This window comes from Rutilus rutilus (assembly GCF_951802725.1).
Source record: "Rutilus rutilus genome assembly, chromosome: 11".
In the NCBI taxonomy this organism is placed as follows: domain Eukaryota; kingdom Metazoa; phylum Chordata; class Actinopteri; order Cypriniformes; family Leuciscidae; genus Rutilus; species Rutilus rutilus.
Genome location: NC_140216.1, coordinates 9,387,853 through 9,409,638, shown reverse-complemented (window position 1 = coordinate 9,409,638; position 21,786 = coordinate 9,387,853). Strand labels below are relative to the sequence as shown.

Genomic DNA, 21,786 nt, shown 5'->3' with positions numbered 1-21,786 from the left:
ACCAGGAACACCCCAGGATTGTGGTGACTCATTGTGCATTGTCAAGCATCACTCCCATTTCCATTTTTAATTCTTATTAAATTATATGTAAGGAATAATTGATGACGGGCCTTTGAATTATTAGACAAATAATGCACACCTGAGGTGATGTACCTCGGATGTGCATTATTTTCAATAATTAAACGGCCCGGAGTCAGTTATTCCGCTTATATTAGTTACCGCATTTCAAAATATTGTTCAGATTATGTATTTCAAGACATTTGAAGAAACATTCAAGAAATAGTAACTGATGTTTCAGCATCTGATAGCAGACTATTGCAGTTATGAATGCAGTTATTGGAGAAAGAGAGATTAAGTGTATGTGAATTACCCGAGTCTGAGTCTCTCAACAGTGTTCGGCAGCAGCGTCTCTACTAATAGCGAAACTGTAAGTTTATCTTCAAGAACAACGCCGTTATTACTTCGCTAGTGAGAAATGTCTTGTAGCTTTTCAGTTGTGAAACTAATTTACTGAAAAAATCGTTACAGCAGCGCTGACAACCCGTTTCTGTGCGAGTGTGTGTCCGTACTGTATGTGTGCGTTTGAGTGGGAGAGAGAGCAGGAAATATATATAAATAATTTGTCGTTTTTATCCTATTGTTTACTATACTTATTTGCTTTGTCAGTGTCGTTGTGGGTTTTGGTTATTTTGCTGTTGTAGTCTATAAGGACTTTTGAAATAATTGAAATCATTTGGCGTAGTGATAAGGAACTGTAATGCGTTCAAGACCTGTAATGTAATGCGTTTCCCTGAAAATAATTGCACACATTAGAACGTTCGTCAACCAATCAGATTCAAGCATTAAGCAGGCCCGTAGTAGAAATCTCATCATATAACCGAAACTCCAAACAATCAAATTCAACAAACTTTATGCGTTTAAGCTAGCTCAGGGTTTGTAAGCGAACCACAAGACAACACTAGCACTGTTTTAATCATGACTATTAATGGGGGTCACACAGGAATCACACACTTATCTCTCAGTCTGATTACAGTAGGGTCATATGATGGCATGAGCATTATAGATATTACTCTGAGAGAGGGGGGAGAGAGAGAGAGAGAGAGAGAGAGAGAGAGAGAGAGAGAGAGAGAGAGAGAGAGAGAGAGAGAGAGAGAGAGAGAGAGAGAGAGAGAAAAGAGATTATATGTGAGAAAAACATGGCATCAGCAGACAGATGGACACGCGCTATGAACATCTCCCCCAGCGTATGACCTACACTTCCATTAACAAGCTTTCTGACACATCGGTGGTAGTGTGCCGTTATTACACTATCCCTTCTCAACCCTCACAAGAGATGCATAAAGAAAGTCTCATCATCCATGCAAGCATACTGTAGGAAGATCACTTGATCATAATATTCAAAAGAGACTTGGACCAGCTCTTAGAGTGTAAGCCTGATAATCACTGGAGAGCGGATGACCTCTGTGACCTGTCCGTGAGTGCATGTGTATGTGTCCACACGTGCATGTATGTGTGTGTTTTAAGTCATAAGCTGGATAGAGTTGCAGATGGTGCTAAGAGAGAATAACTGCTCATCTGTTGTTTATTGTTTCAAGAACAATAATTTGGTTAGACTGTGGCTCCAGAAGGAATCCAGTTCATTTCATACAGTGACTGAGGGTTATTCTGTTCAACAAAAGTTGCTTTCTATCAGTGACTTGATGAGTAAGTTGTGTGGGAACATATACAGAATACAAGCCTCTGTCTAGATTTTCTAGATTTAGCAAAAATCAGTACCACTACGCTAGGGTATTGTGGGTGATTGTCAGGACCTTACTACGCAGTTGCTAAGGTGTTCTGAGTGTTTTTTGCACATTTATATGCATTTGCAAAGGGTATTTTATGTAATAAGTGCAGTGCTGCACGATTTGGGGATTTTTCTGATAAGAGTTGTGATAGCAATTTAAAATGTTATTTATTTTAAAAAAGCACAAGGTTGCTGTGCCTGTTTTTAGGGCTACATAATTTGGCCAATATCTTTTTGTAATTATACATCAATATGACTACAAAATAATAATAATAATAATAATAATAATAATAACAACAATAAAATAAAAAACTGTCCTATTGTTATTCAATTAAAATAAGAAACAAAATAAGAGATTTCACTATTGTAGTATTTCACTGTAAAATAAAAAAAATGGAGTATTTAAGAAAAATATAATAATAATTTTACTTTACAGTACAACAGTAAAATTACAACAAAAATAATTATGGCTGTCTTAGTTTCTTCGTTTTCCATTAAGCTTTTATTTTGGTGGAAAACTGAAAGAAACCTTAAAGCTTCTTTTTTTGTTGAAAACAGTCTGCTTATAAACACTTCTCATTACAAATGGGAAGATGGTTGGTGAATGTTGCGGTCCCAAATGCACATTATAAGCGACCCAAACTCAGAGCAGATGCAGAGATAAGTTTGTGTGGAGCAGCATTTACTGTGAACTGAGCCACTCTGAGGGCACGTTTACACAACGATGTACTAAAAACAGATTTTTTTATATTGTCAAAGCAATCTCCGTTGCTACAGATCAGCGAAAATTATTAAAAACGCTGCATTATCCATGCCAGGCCATTATCCATGGGAGGGTGTTCAGAAACACTACGCACCTATAAACTGAGACATTAACTGTATCGGTTTCAAAAACGTGCACTTTTAAAACCCGTTTTCAAAAGTTTGCATTTTCAGGCCGCCGCTGTCGCCGTGTAAATGCACAGCCAAAACGCAAAAATAGTGTCCAGTTTTGAGTTGAAAATGGTGTTGTGTAAACGGCCCCTGAGACCCTGAAAACACTGATCAGGAAGTGCTGAGCTTCACTAAGAAACATGCAGCGCACATATGTATTTAATTAAATCACAGCCATTGCAATTTGATAATCGCACATTCATTTTTATTTAATAATCATTGCAGTTTGAATAGGTGTTTACTACAGTAGGGTGTGCTGTGTGGTAACTAGGTGATTTCTTACAGGTCCAAGTCAAAAGAGTGTCTGCGATGAATGTATATGAATGTCATACAAGTTTGGAACGACATTGTACAGTGCAGTAGTGATGCTTGCATTAGTAAGTGCCACTACATTGTGAAGGAAAAACCTCTCACTGTTGTAAACACCTCCAGTTATCAAGTCGTCTGGCCTGAGCCAGATGACATTGAGATGGAGTGTTTGAAAAAAGTGGCACATCGAGGTCCACCCCCGAGCACGCCTCCTTAGAAAAACTCATGCTTTTAGAAGCACTTATGGTTACAGTATGTGGGTCACAGAAAGGGACCAGCGGCCTTCGTCAACATTGGCACAGCATCAGAGCACAAGAGGACATAACAGAAGGACACACGCACAAAAGCACACAAAGACTATTTCACATTCCACTTTAAATGAGCTAAGCGCTGCTTCGATTATTTGTAGCAACATAACTTACTAATGTAACTGAGATCTATGACCTATGAAATCAAGATCTGAATGTATAAAACATTCAGGCTGGAGGGTTAACTAAAGCATTTCACAAACAAGGAACAGATCATGACGTTGAAAGAAAATAGACAGCCACCTTTTGGAAAGGAATGCTGTTTATATTCAGTTGTATACTCGTGCTCACTATTGGTTTAATTCATTGCACTGGAACTGGCATCAAATGCCATCCAGTTTAATGAAATTAAAGTAGTAATGCACAATATATCAGTATCATAACGATTACTGGTTGATTTTCGAAATCGTTTAAATTTAACGGTATTTTTACATTGTATCACCTTTGCTGTCGTCAAATGCTCACTTAAATTCACAGTGAAATCACACATTTTTTTATATCTATTTAGCAATTATCTGCCATATCATGATTTTTTGTTTTGTTTTTTTTGCATTCAAACTTTAAACAGAACATTACAGGCTAATGTAAGTCCTTACAGACTGAGTTACAATTATCATTATTAATAATGCATTGATAATACAATAATACAAGCAAAAGATTTTTCTTAAATTATTCTTAAAGAGTTATTCTCAGTCACTGTAATGCATTTATCGAATCATCCTCAACATTTGCAAACCAGTGCAAGTTATAATATAAGCGTATCAGTGCCATCAAAATTGACGTTGTTAACATAACAGTGTACCCTGTCAGTATTTTCAGGTGTAAACTATGGCTACAATTTTGATGACAATGATTGAAAATGCACAAAACTACACTTTTTCTGTATGGCATATATTAATTTTAACAGTACAAATGACAGACACAATACTGTATATGGGATATTGATTGCAAGAGACCGGACAGGATTCACAGTTATGCATTTACTGTTGGTCTGTCAACAAATTACAGTACAATGTCTTTGCGATATATAAAAGAAAAAGACAACTATATATACTGTATGTATACATGTGTAAGTGTGTATATCTGTATAAAGTTTATTTACTATATACTGTAAAATGCAAGTGTAAAAATACTACTGTATGAACCATTACAGTCGGTATACAGTTTTAGAGTGCAGTGCACATTGTTGAAATACATACCCGTTCTGTCCACGAAATGCTTGAATGACTGAGGAAGCGTTTGTTCTCTCATCATTGGGCTACACCTTTTAACCCGTCTCAGCCATTGTAAGGTCATAATTTAAGAGCATGGTCCACAATAATGGTCCTTATCAGAAACGTGCCAATGTCATTTTACTTATCTAACTCTTCCTCTGTTTTGCCTCCCTACTCTTCCACCACACATCCCTTCTCCTCTTCTTCTTCCCGGCTGTTGACCTGTTTGTTTCCTTGTTGTTCTTCCATTTTAAGAAACTGTAACTCTTTGTTATGCTCTGTCTAAATATGCTTTCCGATTGAAGATTAATGACATGCATCTCTGAGCTATTTTAGACTGGTTGATCATTGGTTGATTTAATGATTTCAATTGACCCTTCGCTAAGCCCCGCCCTCCTTAGTTACTGTTGCTACGCCTGTCAAGCTTTTGCGCCTGGCACGTCTATTACAGTCTGAATACACCGGTGTCAGACATTCCCAAGGAGATAATTAGTCATTTTTGGCGAACAGGTGAAAATCTGAGAGAGCAAGACAAAAGGGACTGCAGTATGCATTCGAGGGATATATCCACGACACAATATGCAACCGATTAGAGAATAATTTCATCAAAATTGAAGCTAAAGCCTATAACGTTAGGACCCAGCGCAAGCAGCAGCCGCCTCACACGCTGACCATTCAAATGGGAAACACACAAATTGAGGAACAGCTATGTTCATGCACAGCAGGGTAACAGTAAAGTGAAATTTGAAAATATTCTAATATTTATAAATCAAACAGCTTAGTATTGTGGAATAAACACAAGACATTAGCCTGACCACTTTGCAATGATAACATTCTCCAATGATGTTCCCTCCTTTTACTAACTACCTTTTACTTTTACTAGAACTAACACCGGGAGAGTCACTGGGGTAACGTTAAGTTACTAGTTAGGCCGTCGATTAACAAAATGCTGAAATATATTTTTAAGCTTTATCAATGTAAAGCTGCTTTGGAACAATCTACATTGTTAAAAGCGCTATATAAATGAAGATGACGCTCGGCATTTCTCCCCTTGGGTTTTAGGTTTCGGGAAGGGAACAAAATCCACCACCCCGTCCAAACTTTTAGGATACCGGGTATCAGATTTGCACAATCCATACGCAAAACGCTTCAGCATGTTTCCCTCACTCGAAAGCTTGCCAGACCTCGCGCGCCTAGTTACGGTTGCTAAGCCACGATTGGCCTGTGGCGGTTTTCGGGCGTGGCTTAGCGAAGGGTCAATTACAATCACAATTCATCAATCACAAAAAAAGTCTAATAGAATGTAGAGAAAATATACTTGACATTACTTATGCAATGAACTAATGGCTATATGTTTTGAGGGGTAAGACTATTCAACAGAGCAACATGACAAAAGCAATTGATAATTTAGGAAACAGCAGACAACTGTAGATGATCAACTGCATGAATGTACCAAAGCATTTGCAACTTGTTCAAAAGAATGAGAAATTGCTTTTATGATGTGCACAAGTGACTAGATGGTGTGGAGGATGAACAAGAAGTTTCAAGAATTTCAGTTGTGATCTGAGAAATGCACCAGAGCGACTGAGTCAAAAAAAAAGCTGTCAGTGCATCTCTAAACGAAAGTCTTTTAAAGTAAAGTATTTTTTCAAAACAAACATCAACCTTTTTGAATTCACTTTAATACCTTTCATGCCGCAAGCAAAAGCCCAGATGGCAAAGCAGTGTTTAAAAGCTGTGTAAAGGCATTCAGTTTCAAAGAATTCAAGAGCATTGAGATTCATGAAAATTCATTCTCAGGGACTAATCAAGATTCGCCTCCTTAGAGTTCCCCGCTATAGATGTGGAATTCAATAGATAACAATAGGATCTCTTAAGAGCTTGTTGACCCGAGTCTTTCGCTTTATTACCTGTCACCTTATTGATGCGTACTTGGCAGTGGGTTTTACGTCGCAATATAGAGCTTTATATGGAGTCTGCAAGTGCCAATACCAATCCTCTATTCATCTGCCACATACTCAGGCCAAAACATAATTCATTTTGTTAAGTCGGGTCCCAGGCTGACTTTACTGTACAGTCTGTAAAGACAGCAAACGCACACACAAATACACACATGCAACACTGCAACAGCGCTCATAAAAGTCAGCTTATCTACTTCACTGTTCTGAAATGCTGCACAGATGAGCAACCCCTTGACCTGAAATCTCTCTATTTTAAAATTCAGATAAGATGTGCGTTTGCTCTCAGCCGTAAAGTTAGCGTTGATCACGTTCAAATGGAAAAAATGCTCTTAGACAGAAGCCACTGGAACTGAGAGAGAACCACACCTATAATGTGCAGTTTGGACAATGACCTTACAGCCTTCTCAAAGTAGAATTGATGTGTAAGGGAGTGGGAAACAACAAAGAGATTTAGCATTTGTCTAATGACCCCTCAGGCAGTGACTAGTATTAATTACATTTCGTGCCATTGTTTTCCCAAAGGGTATATAGAGTGGTGTTATCTCTTGCAGAGTGCCCAAAAGCAACAAATGAATGATGGCTAAATTATCGACAGGCACTGAAAGTAACCTAAGGACTTCTTTAAGCTATAGAGATGTTAAAACTACAGTAAGCGTGAAAGAAAAACATGTTGCCATGATAAAGACTCTTTAAAGAGAGTTCACTGCAACAAAAAAAAAACCCTCAAAGCTGTCATATGAACAATCTGTCAATTATTATACTGATCCATGTTTCATTGTGAACACAATACCTGAAACTTGATTAAAGGTACACTGTGTAGTTTTTTAAAGGTCCCATTCCATGGATTATTTTATTATTTTAGAATGTTTCCTGGGGTGCCCTTATAATGTTAGTATGTTTTTTAGATCAAAAGTTGTTATAATTTAGAAATAAAAGGCATATTTCCTGGTCTGATTTTAGCCTCTGATATGAACGCTCTGTTTGAAGGGGCGTGTCTGCTGTGAGACTTCAGTGTAAACATCCACTGCTGTGATTGGCTGACATGCTCGCATATGAAATATTTAGCATTACATGTGGAACTCTCTCGAAAACTTTTACAATTACAGCTATTATACGTTTTTACTATTACAGCTATCGGGATTAACGAATCGTGAGAAGTTTAAGTATTTAGATCTATTCCCATCACATAAAAGGTTGCAGTGATGAGCATTGAGCAGATGACAGCCTGTTGAATGAAGATGTAACGGCAACGCAGTTTCTGCACTCTCACTAATGATTTCAGCAATGCAAACATGAGGTAAGTACAGTAAGAGCTTCGTTGTGCAGCGTAACAGCGTCATTGATTTCATAACGAGTTTTGGCAAGTGTCCAGATAAACTCGCGCTGTGTGATTGACAGCTTGGGCGATTGGAAAGGGATTGTTCTTTGATCGCTTTCTGTATATATTAATCACAGTTTAAGTAAGATTATTTTCATCCTACTAAGAGAAACGACGTGAAGTTGATCGTTTAGTCACTGGCTTGATTTACTGATGCATAAACAGTATTGAACGACTTTGAGAGAAATATTATCTGTCTGAACTTGAACAATTACACATCAGAAATTCACATAACCCACTGGTTCTTCAGAGGCTCGGATGAAGGAACTAAAACAATACCTTTGTGTTCATTTGTACATCCAAACACTGAGCAACTGCCATGCTTCGCTCGTTTGCAAGCCATGATGTCTCTCGAGGAAAAACCAATATCGCGCAGCTCATTTTCTCATGGGTGGGCCAGCAGAGAAAGGGGAGGTAACCTTTCCCCTTATGACGACATAAGGGGAAGATTCGCCCGTCTGAGCTTTCATTTTCACAAAAATACCCAGGGCTTGGTTTACACCCATCAAAACGCCTAGCCACTGGGGCAACATAGGCAGGCTAGGGGAACTCATATTAAGGTTAAAAAACCTCATAAAGTGAAATTTTCATGCAATGGAAAATTCCTTATTCCTTTAAGTATCTTATTAGCTAAAATCAATGTCTTTATTCATATATATGTCATTGGTATAAAATTACCTCTGCCAATGATCTGACTTATCCTCGTAAGCAAAGAATTTCTTATCTTTATTTACACTGGACAGGTAAGTCCAAGGAGGCTTCCATGTCGTTCCGCCAATTTGAAAAACTATAATAGCAGAGAGGACCAAAAAGCACTAGCCTACCTCAACGCGTTTTCGCTCAGAGCCAGCTGAAACTGACAAGGAGATCAGTGAGAGGCGCTTGTCACTGCCCCGGCAAATTTGAAAGGCTGCACTGCACGGTATTTCATAATGCAGGATCATACTTATGCCGAGCCACAGGAGAAGGAATTCTCCTCGCCAAAAAAACGAACGAAACCAGCAAATTAAAAAAATGAGGGTAAATATCGGGATAGCTTTTCCTAAGTGGAAAGAGCTAATGAAGGAGAAAGACTTTGAAAGGGACGCTGAAGTTGCCTGCTTTCTTCTCGACAGGTAAGTCAATGTTACAGTCTAAATTACAAGCTTTTTTTGTGTAATTCATTATATAGGCAGCATAACAGTAGAACATGTATAGTTAAACTCGATGAAGTGCTATTGGAAGACATGTTGTCATAGCTTCTTGGTACATAACGGCTACCGTAGTTGCAACACGCATTTGAAAAAGCGAGGCGCTAGAGAGCACTATTCGTTTGAATGCAAAATACAATTTCACTAGCCTAGAAATCTAGACGCACCCTAGCGGCAGCAAAATGCAGCCAGGGTAGTCTAGCAACTCTCCGTTGACTTTCGGAGCTCTAAAAACCTAAATTGGGTCTTGGAGTTAAGTTTTTCTTTGAGAAAAGAGCAAAGAACGCAGAGGCAAAAAAAGGAAGATGTGTTCGTAGTTTTGCCGGCCAGATTCAAAAGTTTAATCTATCAACTAACGTTAACTCCGCTGTTGGGAAAACGCTCTGGTTGGTTGAAGCGCTGTCCTATTGCGTGCCGAGGGAATCTGAAAGACAGCCGTTTATCCCGCCCCTCGGATTGAGCCGTGTCTATGTTGAGTTGCCAGACCTAACATCTTGATGTTAAACATCTTGGCTTGCCAGGCTACAATTTCACCGCTAGATGGGAGAATTTCCTACACAATGTACCTTTAATTTTTAAGACAGACTGAGAGTAATGGTGAATTAGGCCCTGTTTATACCTGGTATTAAGATGCATTTTGGTCGATAGGATCACAAGTAGATGAGGGAGACACATAACCGTTCACACCTGGTGTTTTAATCCATCTCTTTTGTCCACTTTTGAACACTTCTGTGCTGATTTCTTCTAGGGGAGGGTATGCATCCATACTGATGCAGATATCGATAACCAATAATTCTTTATATTTGAAAGCCGATAACCAATATAGCCAAAAAATCTAAATCCAAATGTTTATATAATTTTTGATAGCCTATATGACAGACTTGCGCTGCACATGTTGCACTGAACCGTATTTTCCTTTTTGAAGCGATTCAAAACCATCATGGCAAACAGTGCGCATCTGATGTGTCTCAGCTGAAGGAAATCATCCATTATTTATCGGGTTTAATATATCGGCCAGATTTTCTTATCGGGCCGATAACGATAACATTAAAAATGAACATATATCGGCCGATGGTGGCCAATATATTGTGCATTCCTATGGTTGGGTAAATGTATGAACTTTTCAGATCTTTCGATCTAATGGATGAAATTAGCTCGCAAACTTTAAATTTAAAGTTTAAATCCCATCTGGTTAGCGCACTTCCCATCATTTTTAAGCATTAGATCAGTAGGCGGCCTTTTCTACACTAAGAAAGCAAATCAGTCGCTCTGTGTGCGCTCTCTACTCAATATTCTGCTCCGTGTGTGTGGCTGATGCTCTGATAATAATAGATTTGTAGGACTACTTTATTTTAATAATTGGTCAAAAAATAATCCTGTTAAATCTGACTATCATAAATAGTTATGTTGCATAGAACTGAATGAAGAATAATATATTGATATATTGAAACTATTTTAATATAGGCCTATTTTCTGTCCAATTTTTGTATGTTACTTCAAATAAATGTGTTTATTTTTGTATTTTATTGGCTTGTAGTTTTAAATTCAGATTCATTCAATTCTTGTCTTTAATTAAAAAGTCTTATAATAATACAATTATACAAAAAATATTTATATATAATTGGTTTCGGTATCGGTTTTCGGCCAAGTGTATCCAGAATTTTCATTTCGGTGCATCCCTATAAAAAATTATTGTTGGTTTAACATAAAAAAAAAACGGTACCTTAGTTTTTTTACATCTTAAATTTTTTTTTTTTTTACATCACCCTTTTTCTCAATTTAGACTACAATCTCACAACTAAAACATTTCTTTTTACGATTCTGATTCAGCTGACATACAGTAAATCAAGGCTGCTTAAAGTTGCTAAAGTTCAGCCAATAAAAACCTCTCCACAACTTCCAATAAATTCCCAATGAATTAAATCAACTCTCTCTCTCAACATTTTTTAATCCCATTTCACCCAGAAAGGTCAGATTACATAAGAAAAATGGCTTGTGAATGTCATTTCATGTTGACTTTAAAAAACTGCACAGTGCAATTTAATAACTTTCAGCCATTTGAAATGCCACTTTACTCTTATCAGCTCCTAATATGAATGTGGACAAGATAACAGAGACATAACAGAATTGGGGGCAAAAATACAGCACAGTTACCCTAGTTTAACCTCCATGTGCATTTTATGCCAACATAACATCAACATAGAGATATGTCAACTGGATAATCTCCCAGCTGTACAAGCACAGATTAATTCAGATAACACCTTACTCTGCACAGCCTGCTTACACAAACGCACACAGAAGATCTAATATTCTGTTATCGTTGATGGATTAAATATATATGGCAACGCTTATCAAAATATTGCAATTAGCACAATTTAGATTCACCCCAGAGAGTTACTTCAGAACTTCTGCAAAACCACTGATGTTTAACAAATCCATTAAATCTTGCCTCAAACGTCCGCCTGCTTGAAACTGCTGAGGGATCGAGTTCCTACTGCCAGATTCGCGGTCTCCTGCAAACCAGTCCAGCACTGGCTGACTGTTCAGCCAGGAGAAGACACAAACACATAAATCACTTCAAAGGGCTGTGGAGCCGCCTGCTGCTGCCCAATCCTGATATCTACAGTGTCTCCTCAAACTGTGCCTGAAGGTCATTAGTCACGATCAGGGTAGAGAAACACACAGGGCACTCAGGGCACAGTTTCTCTAAAAACAGCGGCCATGTTTTTAAGGGTTTGGGTTGTTGTAATTTCCTGTTCTGCCGTCTGCACATTAGCTCAGGAGAACATGAATTATGGAGGTAACGTAATTAGAATGTAACTTTTTGCTTAGGATTTCCCATTCTTCCCCTGGGACGTGCAACGCAGTGGAGTGAAGCGAAGGCAGCGTATCATTCATCCCTGCGGAGTTACCTGTTGCACGAGTCCTTCTGCAGCTGTAAATCCCACTCATCAGCTCTCAGTGTACTAGCTCGAGGAACACAAATAGCTTTTCGCAGAGAGTCTGATCTTATTAGTGAAGGAGGTGATAAGGGCTGTGAGCAATTCAGTATTCAAAGATATTATCCCGTCAATATCGGAAGACACATCAAAGTCTTCTACATCAAATATTAAGAACAGGCGCAGCCGGATCATTTCCATAATGACCAAGGCAATCTACCAGGAGTAGCACAAATTAGTGTCTGGTTTAAGAAATTTTTGGGGGCATTTAATTAAGGCGTAAATACCAGTAAATTGACTAGCACAAACCCAAGTAAATCGCGTTGCATGATTAATTTAAACACTCTCCGCCCATAAATGTGGCATCTGAATGGGAAACTCCTACAAATGCATATGCAATACAGCCACAAAAATAACTGTGTCCACACCTTTTCAGCGCTAATTTTTCACTGCGTGTCTTTAGTAAACCCTGAAGAGGGTTCAGAGGGTTTGTGCTGGCGCAAGCTGTTAGTAAACCTGACCCTTGATTGCATGCTATTTACAATTCAATGAAAATGTTTTATAGTTTGAATTTATTTTCAATGCAATTAGTTGAACTTTAGAGTGATTTTTTGACCCACTTAAGTGGGACTCTTTAAATGTAATTTCATAATAACTTCTATTGTTTTTGACATATGATTAACTTAAAGTGTACAGCCAAATGTACTGAGAAGCATTCATGGTAAATATTACAATCTATTAGAAAGTGCACGTTTTTTCTCTTTATTTTTTATTCCAAAGACAAATGCTGTTGTTTGTAGAGAGATTGCATTTTTTACATTTTCAATCCCTCACCAACCTAGAACAAACTGCCTTAGATTATATTAATTAACAGTAATGGTATATACAAAATAAAATAATTAAATAAAAGAATAATAATAGCAATTATAATAATAACAAAGCAAACAAAGTGCACTTTTTAACAGTCGTGAAAGTGTACTCTCTTTTAGAGAGGTTTTATTTCATTAATGTTATTTTTCTGCAAGTGAAAATATGCTTTTAGGATTTGAAGTACGCAACGAAAGTGCACATTCAATGCAATTAAGAACATTTCTTTTTTACAAGGGAAGAGCAAAACATTAGTTATGCAAGGAAAAATAAACCTTGACAGGTTGATCAGAACCCCAACGCAAATTGGAGAGAGGTTTAAAGTGAAGGGGTTTAGCTGCTCATTAATTTCAGTTGTTTTTATTATTATGTATTAAGAAAGAGATGAAATTGGGTTTTTCTTTCTTTCTTTTTCCCCCTTCTGCTCAGAAGTTGATCAGTTTTCCCAGGGGCAAAAGAACAGGTTAAAAACTCTTACTGCTGACAATCATATAAAACCACCAACTCTGATTAGAACATCTCTGTGCTCTACAGTTCAGCCTGCAGTCACTTGTCTGAGCTTGTGAATTCTGCTAACTTGGTTTCTGGTGGTCTTCAGGCACTCATCAACTGCTATAGACTTACAAATCACATCTGTTCTTCCGACAGACGCTTGTTCCAATTGCCATATTGTGCCAGACTACTGACATGTTCCTTAAGCCTCCATTACCAACATTGCAGAATCCACTAATGAGGAATGAGAAAGCAGGCAGTGGGGAGAGCGTGAGCAGAAGAGCACCATCTGTAGTCTCTGAGGCTACGACTACATCGTATCAGGGTTTTTACGCCATTTGAAACTATATTTAACCATTTTGACAATGCAAATCATTAAAAGCAAACTACACACAGAGTAGTGCCTTAAAATCCACATGCGGAAAAACTCACAGCAGTGACAATAGCAAGGGAAAACTCCCGAACATATTTAGGTTAGATTCGTGAGAAAGCTTGGGAGGAACCAAGACTCAGCTGGGGAGTTCAGTTTACTTCTTCAGGCTGGCACGTTTAAATGAACAAGCTTAGGTGATCTTTATGGAGCTTTATTTAGCTTTGTTTTTTGTTCCTTTTGGATAGAATTCATAAAGGCCCTTAGTCCAGTGTCATACTGCATTAACTTCAACTTGAGATGCTGAAAGAATATAAACACTGCTAGCTTGTAAGTTTTTTTGTTAAATATTGGTCATTTTGAATATAAAATTAAGAATATTTTTTGTGGAAATTGATACACCAATTTATCATCCATAACAATTAATCAGACGATATTTGTATATTTTAACAGATTTTTCAATTTTTTTATTTCATCATTTCCCATCATTAAACTATATCATTTAGATATCGTATAATAGTATATAATAGTATATACTAGTAATAGTATATAGATATAATAGTAGTTATTTATATATCTAGCAGTGATATATTGACCAGGTTGATTTGAGATTATCAGCCAAAAGCTGATCTACTGACAGCCTTTAAAAAGTCTAGTGCATTGGTGTTTTCAAATTATGATTAGAAATGTGTAATACTACATCTAAATTCATCAACTGACAGCAATTAACAGCATTTGATAATGCTGGAAGATATTTTATTTGCTATCATTTGACTATACTATTATATATACAATACTATCATATTGGTATTGCCAAAAACTCAGGCTTAGATTTCCAAGTATCACCCATCGAATAATACATAATGTGGATTAACAGCAAAAAATAAATCCTCCTCACGTTCACAGAGATATCAGGTCTTAATTTGTTCTGTGAATTTTTTTTTTTTCATGCCACAGGGTGCAACGGGTTTTGTGGAAGTTTCCATTATTGGAAGCAGAATGTAGTGCAGCTCATTCCCATTTTTAACACTACACACTGAAATGTGCCAGACTCAGAGGACACCCTCCATCCCACATCGTAATTATTCTCACCACACCTTAATTGCCCAGGGCACCATAGTATTCAGGTCAAGGAGAACTGATCTCTCACTTCGTAGGTCTCCAACGATGAGCAAAACAGGCTTCAAAAACGGCCAGATTCAGCCAGATCTTCAAAGTGCTGACCCTTGTCCACACATCAGCCCAGTATGCCAACCTCAGCATGTCCCATAACAGGACAGCAAGACAAGTAACTCTTTCCTATCACGCCTGAGATTTGGATTCAAACTCTGCAAACTCATGGTTGAGAAACGACAATGTACAATAGACTAAAGGCTGGCCAACACTAAAAGATTTTAAAGATCTTATCAGATTATTAGAGACCACAAACTTAATGATAGAAAAAATTATAATAGTTTTTACAGCTTTGTTTCTGTAGTGTGTGGAGTGCCGGGATGTGACCAAGACAGCACACCACAGACCGCACAAAAACTTATTCCATTCACAAACAACCGACTGTGAGTCCCGGCTGTGAACACGGGAAATCTCGCAAAATCTCTCGCTTTCTGATTTGGTATCGTTTCATTCCACATGACAATCTACAGAGTGCTTAACTACACTCTTAACACACCTTACACCACAGGAAAATCTGATAAGATAATTTGCAGAATCATCAAGATAATCAGGACTTTACCTATAGGATTGTCGGAAGGGGAGAATTTGGGACCAAAATCGGCCCGATTATCTTGTAGTGTGTGGGTGGTGCCTTAAGTATTCATTTGAACTCTTTCCCCGACATTTACAGAATTTTCCGTTATTTATGAGACAACGCTTTCCCGCCATTGACAGAATTTTCTGGTGTTTCCATGTTTTCACTGTTATACGGTAGGGGGCGCTATTATTTAAAAACAAAGACAAAAAAGAATCAGAAACAAGCGATAAAAGCATTGCTTATGCACGTTGTAGTCTTGAAAATCAGCTTTTTGTTCAAAATAGGCCTACTGCTTTTTTATGAAACTTACCCACATTCAAGTGTTGATAAAAAAATATAACTCTGGCGGGGAAAGAGTTAATGAGAGTGTATCACTCAATATGATTATTCAAATCCAATTTGGATTCAATTAAACATTATTTTTCGATTAATAAATATACAGAGTGATTTACAAGGGTATATAGTCTGGCTAAGACATATTGGCAATACACAAATCTATGTGCTAAAACTATTTGAGGACTTCACACTACTGCCACGACTTTCCCAAATAAGGATGAACTATTCCACCTATTGTTTAGGAGGAGGGCTTGGAAAATTGTGTTAAGGGTTGGGAGAAAGGGAAACAGAAATGTCTTAAAAAGTATGTTAGTTGAGACATTATGGAGCCTACTATCCCATTTCCTGTTGTGATGAGGCCAAGACTAAAAATACACATCCCCTTTCGTCAGAACGCAAATTGCCCCCTCAGCACGAATTTCTCCTTCAACCGCTATCATGTCGCACAGCACACAGTCTCAGAGCAGGAAGAGAAGCCCCACAATCCCCATGCCTGGGAACAAATGTGCCATGCGGTTGGCTTACTTTGATCCTATAATGGTTGTGTCTGTGTAAACTGTGTTGACCTTTGTCCACTATCATATCTTGACATGACTCTCAACATCAGTGTGTCAGACCAAGGGAGTCTGAAGACTAATTGTGTGCGTTGACCTTCAACGGTTGCTCTCATTTTGTATATTAGTATCCGCAAATCCTTAGAGGATTCTCATAGTATGTCAAAGTTATTAGAGTCCTTATGATTTACTCTAGAGCAGGGATTCCCAATACTGCTCCTGGAGGGCCAACGTCCTGCAGAGTTTATCTCCAACCTTAATTAAACACACCTCAACCAGGTAATCAAGCTCTTTAGAAGTGTTAGAAACGTCCAGCTGTGCAAGTAATATGTAAGTGCTCAAGCATAATTTACTATCAGTATTCCAGTTGTCATGTGTATTTTTAAAGTGCGCTTTTTCTTTTGGCTTCGCTGGCTTTCGTTCATCTTCCTAAATAACTGATAAAACATTGGGCTTGAACTTTTTACTGACACCTTGTGGAGTGGATGCTGTATCACCTAAAAATAGAGGATTCTTTTTTAACCTAAAAAAAGGTTTCAGGGTAACAAATGACATTGTAAAAATACCCTTTTTGCCAATAAATATACAAATAATTCATTAATTCCACAAGCTAAAATGGTGAATAATCGAAGGTTTACCAAGTTTTTTTTCTTCTGTCGAATGCACTACACTGCTTACTTTTTCTCCGTTTGCACAAAGAACCAGTATTTCTCAAATTAGGAAAACCCTACGCAACTGACTTTCTATTTGCTTTCCTCTGCTTATCTTTGTCTACAGCAAAGTCATCCCTAAATGCCAAGTGCAACTCTCATCAAGTTCAAGAGGTCCTCTTAACTCCCCAGTGTCAATGAAAGGTCGTCCAAGATATGACAGCAAAAGGAACTGACTCACCAGGGCTCAGTACATATTGAAAATAAGCCAGCCCATCTGAACAGTGGGAAGATCCACTGAAAGAGCTCTCTCAACTCCACGTACAGAAGCACTGTCGGTCAGCATGACCTCATAGAAAAGGAGACAGAAGTACTTGAGACAACTTCACATTTTGGGCAGCTTAATCTCAGTGTTGCAAGTATGGAAGTTACTATACTTAAACTGAAGTGCCTTGAAATGCGCAGCATTATTCAATGTGCTTTCACTGAAACAGGAATAGAGGGCGGGACATATCGAACAGCCCCTACCCTTTTTAAAAATAGCCAATAGCGTTTAGTTTACAACACAGCTCGTGATGAGCCGTTGAGCTCGGTAAAGACGTAGTTTCCTCCTAATCTCTAACCATTTCTCCTCCTAATCTCCTCCATCTCGCTTTAAAATATAACATTCTGTGCAGAATTCTGGGTCCGATATGTTTTCTGGTCTGCGCCGGCTCGCACATATGATCCGCTCTGTGTTATCGTGTCTCTGGACCAGAGCAGCCTGTGTGCGCGCTGCTGTGGTTCGCGTGACACTAATGCGAAACCAGACTTCATTCGCCCCAATGTAAACCATATTTACACTGTCTGAATCATTCCCTATTCCCTCTATAGAGCACTATGTCTCATTCACCATGTAGAAAATAGTAAATGTATGTACAAGTTACTGATTTCAGCCACAGCTTCAGCGTCTATTTATAGCGTAGGGGGCGGTGATGTGCAAAGTGATGTCATCAACATCATTGATCCATATTGGCAGAAGTGAGAGATTGTTAGTTTTAAATGCTTATATCTTCTAAATGCGAATTTTGTCATTGGTTTGGAGCACACTAGCTTATAGTTAACACTAAGGCTAACATATTCATACTAAAAGCCCCACACATTTTTTTTTTTGACTATTTTGATTTCATGGGGACTTTAAGAAGGGCACTCATGCATTTCCAGCTATAGCCACAGACTTTTTATTGCTCTTAAGTTTCTCTGCAGCCAACGGGCATTAAAAACTGCATGACACCGATTGCATTTACTCACAGACAAAGGCAAACCTAGAAACACTTGAGCGCACAAATACTCACATCCTACCACACACTTTCCTAGCAGAACAACATAGCAGTTCTGAGAGAGCTCCTTAGAATCAACCACAGTGCGGCTGCTGAGAGTAATTGGCCTGCCTTTCTGCAGTCTAATGGAAGGCTCAGTGCAAGGCTGGATCTGGGTATGCAATAAAAAAAAAGGAAGCAAGAACTTCTCAGTGGGGTGCAAAAGCCATATCCTCCCTTGAAAAGGTTCTCACACTCACAATCACATCCCACAGTGCAGCCACAATCGGGCTGAGTGGAACGCAGTGGTCAGGTAAGGCACACACAGAGCTTGGTTACTCACAGTGTTCAAATGAGTGGCATAGCGCTGACTCATATTACAGCAAAAAAGTGAAAAACTGAATTTATTAGAATTTTTAAATGCCTCTAAAAAATCTTTGTAGGCTTTTTTGATTGTAACAGCACTAAAAGTCTCAATGCTGCACTGAAAATAATGCCACTTACTGTGATTTGATTTCCATATTTATATCTTGATTATCTTAATTGCAAAAGGCACTTAATTGCACTTTAATGTATTTTAACAATGACCATGAATGTCATCTTTATCTCAGATTAAGTGCCATGACTAATATTATCACAAATGTCCATTAACTCACAGCTACTATAGTGGATGTTTTATGGACCAGTGTTTCCACCATAACGTGTGCCATTAAGTTACATTTTATGTGCTGCAAACCACAGCTTCCCTATACTGAGTGGATGAGATCCACGTTCTATTGAGCCTTTTACCAATGCCAAAGAGGATCACATGATTTGACGAACTAAAGAAAACAGCACAGTGAGAACTAATAAGACAGCTAATGAGACCACGAGATTTCTAAGAGAAATCCAAGAAAAAGCCCCGACAGGAGATTCTGGCCTCACAAAGGCAATGCATCATGTGTCTCAAGCACTGATCCCACTTTAAATGGTGGAGTTTAATGGCATGCAGAAACGACAGAGCACTCGAGTCATTGTCATCTTCTATTTTCTCCTACACTTAAGAAAGCATTTTCTTGAAATAAATGTTTCATCCAAAAACCTAAATTATGCTCCATGATCACTGTTCCAAATACATATGGTTTTATTTTTTCCATGGAACACAAAAATAGAAATGGGTGTTTAATATAATTTAGAATGAAATTCTAAAAACTCAGCCCCCCACCCGCATCTAACTCATGAGAACATACACAAACATTAATCTCACACACTTATCAGCACATCTTTAAGCATGAAAAGTCCCTGACCCCACCCTGACCTGATGTCATAACCCTTCCATAGGCCTAGATCAATGTGCATCTTTGAATAAAGTGTGTCCTGAAGGGATTCAGTGGGACCAACAGCCTGATTACAAACAGACTGTTACAGATGAGCCTGTCTCCCTCGCCTCCAACATCAATGGCATGGAGAAGATCCATTCATATGCAAGTTCTATTTGGATGTGTCACTCAGATTAATAAAAGGAACAAAACTGCATACATTAATTGGTTTGTCTAGAGTTTTTTGTATAAACCCCTAAGACCTTAGATTGTGTGAGTTATTTTTATGTGCATATTAACAGGCTATTAAAATAAAATATTGACCATGTCATGGCCATGTGTTTATTTTCATTGATTTCTACAATAGCAGTGAAGCAAAAAGATATGGTAGCTATAGCCTATGTTTTTTTTGCATCTTTAATCTAAAAGATTAAATAAAAAACTGGTTATTTTAAAAGCATCATAAAAATGCTTCATAAAATATACACTCACTCTGTCACTCACTTGTGCAGTACAAAGGTAAATATGTCACTTTTTTTCCCCAAGATCGAACTGCACGCCGAACTGCTTTTGGAGTCTACTGAAGCCTATGCAGGTAGGCTACAGTATGCTACTGCTCATAATGATTCAATAAACATTGTAGATAATTGCTTCGAAATACATTTTACATTGGTCACTTTTAGAGCAGGCTAATGATTTATCCCAGTAGCCTAGTGTTGCCTGCGCAGGATTCATGTCCCGCTTCCTCGAGCTCTTCAGAAGCTCGTCAGTTCGAACAATAGCATCGCGTGACTGTCCAAAAACAGAATTACTGGAAGCGCGCACATCCGTCGAGCGCGACCCCTGACCCATCCAAAACATTCCTTACATCCGTCATAATCACAAAACTATCAATTCATTCATAAAGTACTGTTCACACGACACGGAGGCTGTACAATGACCCAAATCCTGTGTTGTGAACTATTAATCACTGGGTCAAAAAAAAGAATGCAATCGCGTAATTTTATGTCATTCCATTCTAATTACATTTGTTTAGTCGCTTTTTAAAACTAGGCTTTATTTGGGATCGTTCCCCATCTCTTCCTCGTCATTTCACGCGTGCTTAGGATGGGATGCTATTTGACAATACAGACTCACTGCAAGAGGAGAGCCAACGTTCCCGTCATTAAGAATTAAAAAATATTAATATTTTACAGTAAGTATTCGCAGGACGCGTTGATTGGCCATCTTACCGTGTCCAAAAAAACGCGAAGTTTCCCTCGATGTGTTGATATGTTGTGGAAGGAGAGCAGGATAAGCAGCGCGAGCGCCTTCTCTTACGGTCCAGTGATACTGTCTACTGCTGCCGCGCGCTGCACACCATGTTACCGTAGAGACACGAGCCGCGGCGCTGCTCTGCTGGAGGAGGAGGCTGTGCTGTGCGTCTACGGAACTGCACCGGACGAGCAGATTTAAAGCAAGGGAGGGTGTTGGTAGGATTACGTGGTGCCGTTTTAATAAGATGTCACTACGCCGAATGGGACCTCTGCTACTGTGTCTGGGCCCTTTTAGAGGGGTACAGCAACACCTTCTGGGAAAAAAAAAGAAGCTCACATGGGAAACATGAATGATATAGCTGACTGTAAACATTCAGCAGTTGCAATAACCTAGTGCATTATGGTTCAGATTAGATAGATAGATAGATAGATAGATAGATAGATAGATAGATAGATAGATAGATAGATAGATAGATAGATCCTATGAGGGGATCTCGTAACAACCGCTGAGAGGTGGATAATAACACGGTGACAAGATACTGGGAATCTGAGGCTCTAATAGTGTTAAGTCATTAGACATTTCAGAATGTAGAAAACAGATTTTCCTTTCACTAAATGACTATGAAACACAATAAAGCGAGGAGGATCCTAACCATGAGATCTCTCTGGTGTGAGACTAAGTAGCTTTAAAACTTCTTAATGCATGATCTTAAAGGCTATAGCAGCCAAGCAGAGCTTTGACAGAGATCCAGCTAATTAACAGCTTCCCAGCAGGATCTGCTCAAGATGCATGATGACCCACCAGGAAGGCAAACATCAAGACAAAAATCTTCCATTCTTTCTGACATCATGACTTGCAGCTACTTGCGGCATTTTGTGTTAACGTGTTGAAGGGAT

At 38.4% G+C, this 21,786-nt stretch overlaps 1 protein-coding gene across 1 annotated transcript in view; it reads right to left on the bottom strand.

Moving 5' to 3' along the window:
* Positions 1–21,198, bottom strand: part of hpca (hippocalcin) — a 38,831-nt gene extending 17,633 nt beyond the window's left edge. The window contains exon 1 of the mRNA XM_084423323.1: positions 20,866–21,198. The gene's annotated coding sequence lies outside the window, so the exon portion shown is untranslated. The remainder of the gene's footprint in view (positions 1–20,865) is intronic.
* Between the last annotated feature and the right edge of the window lie 588 nt (positions 21,199–21,786).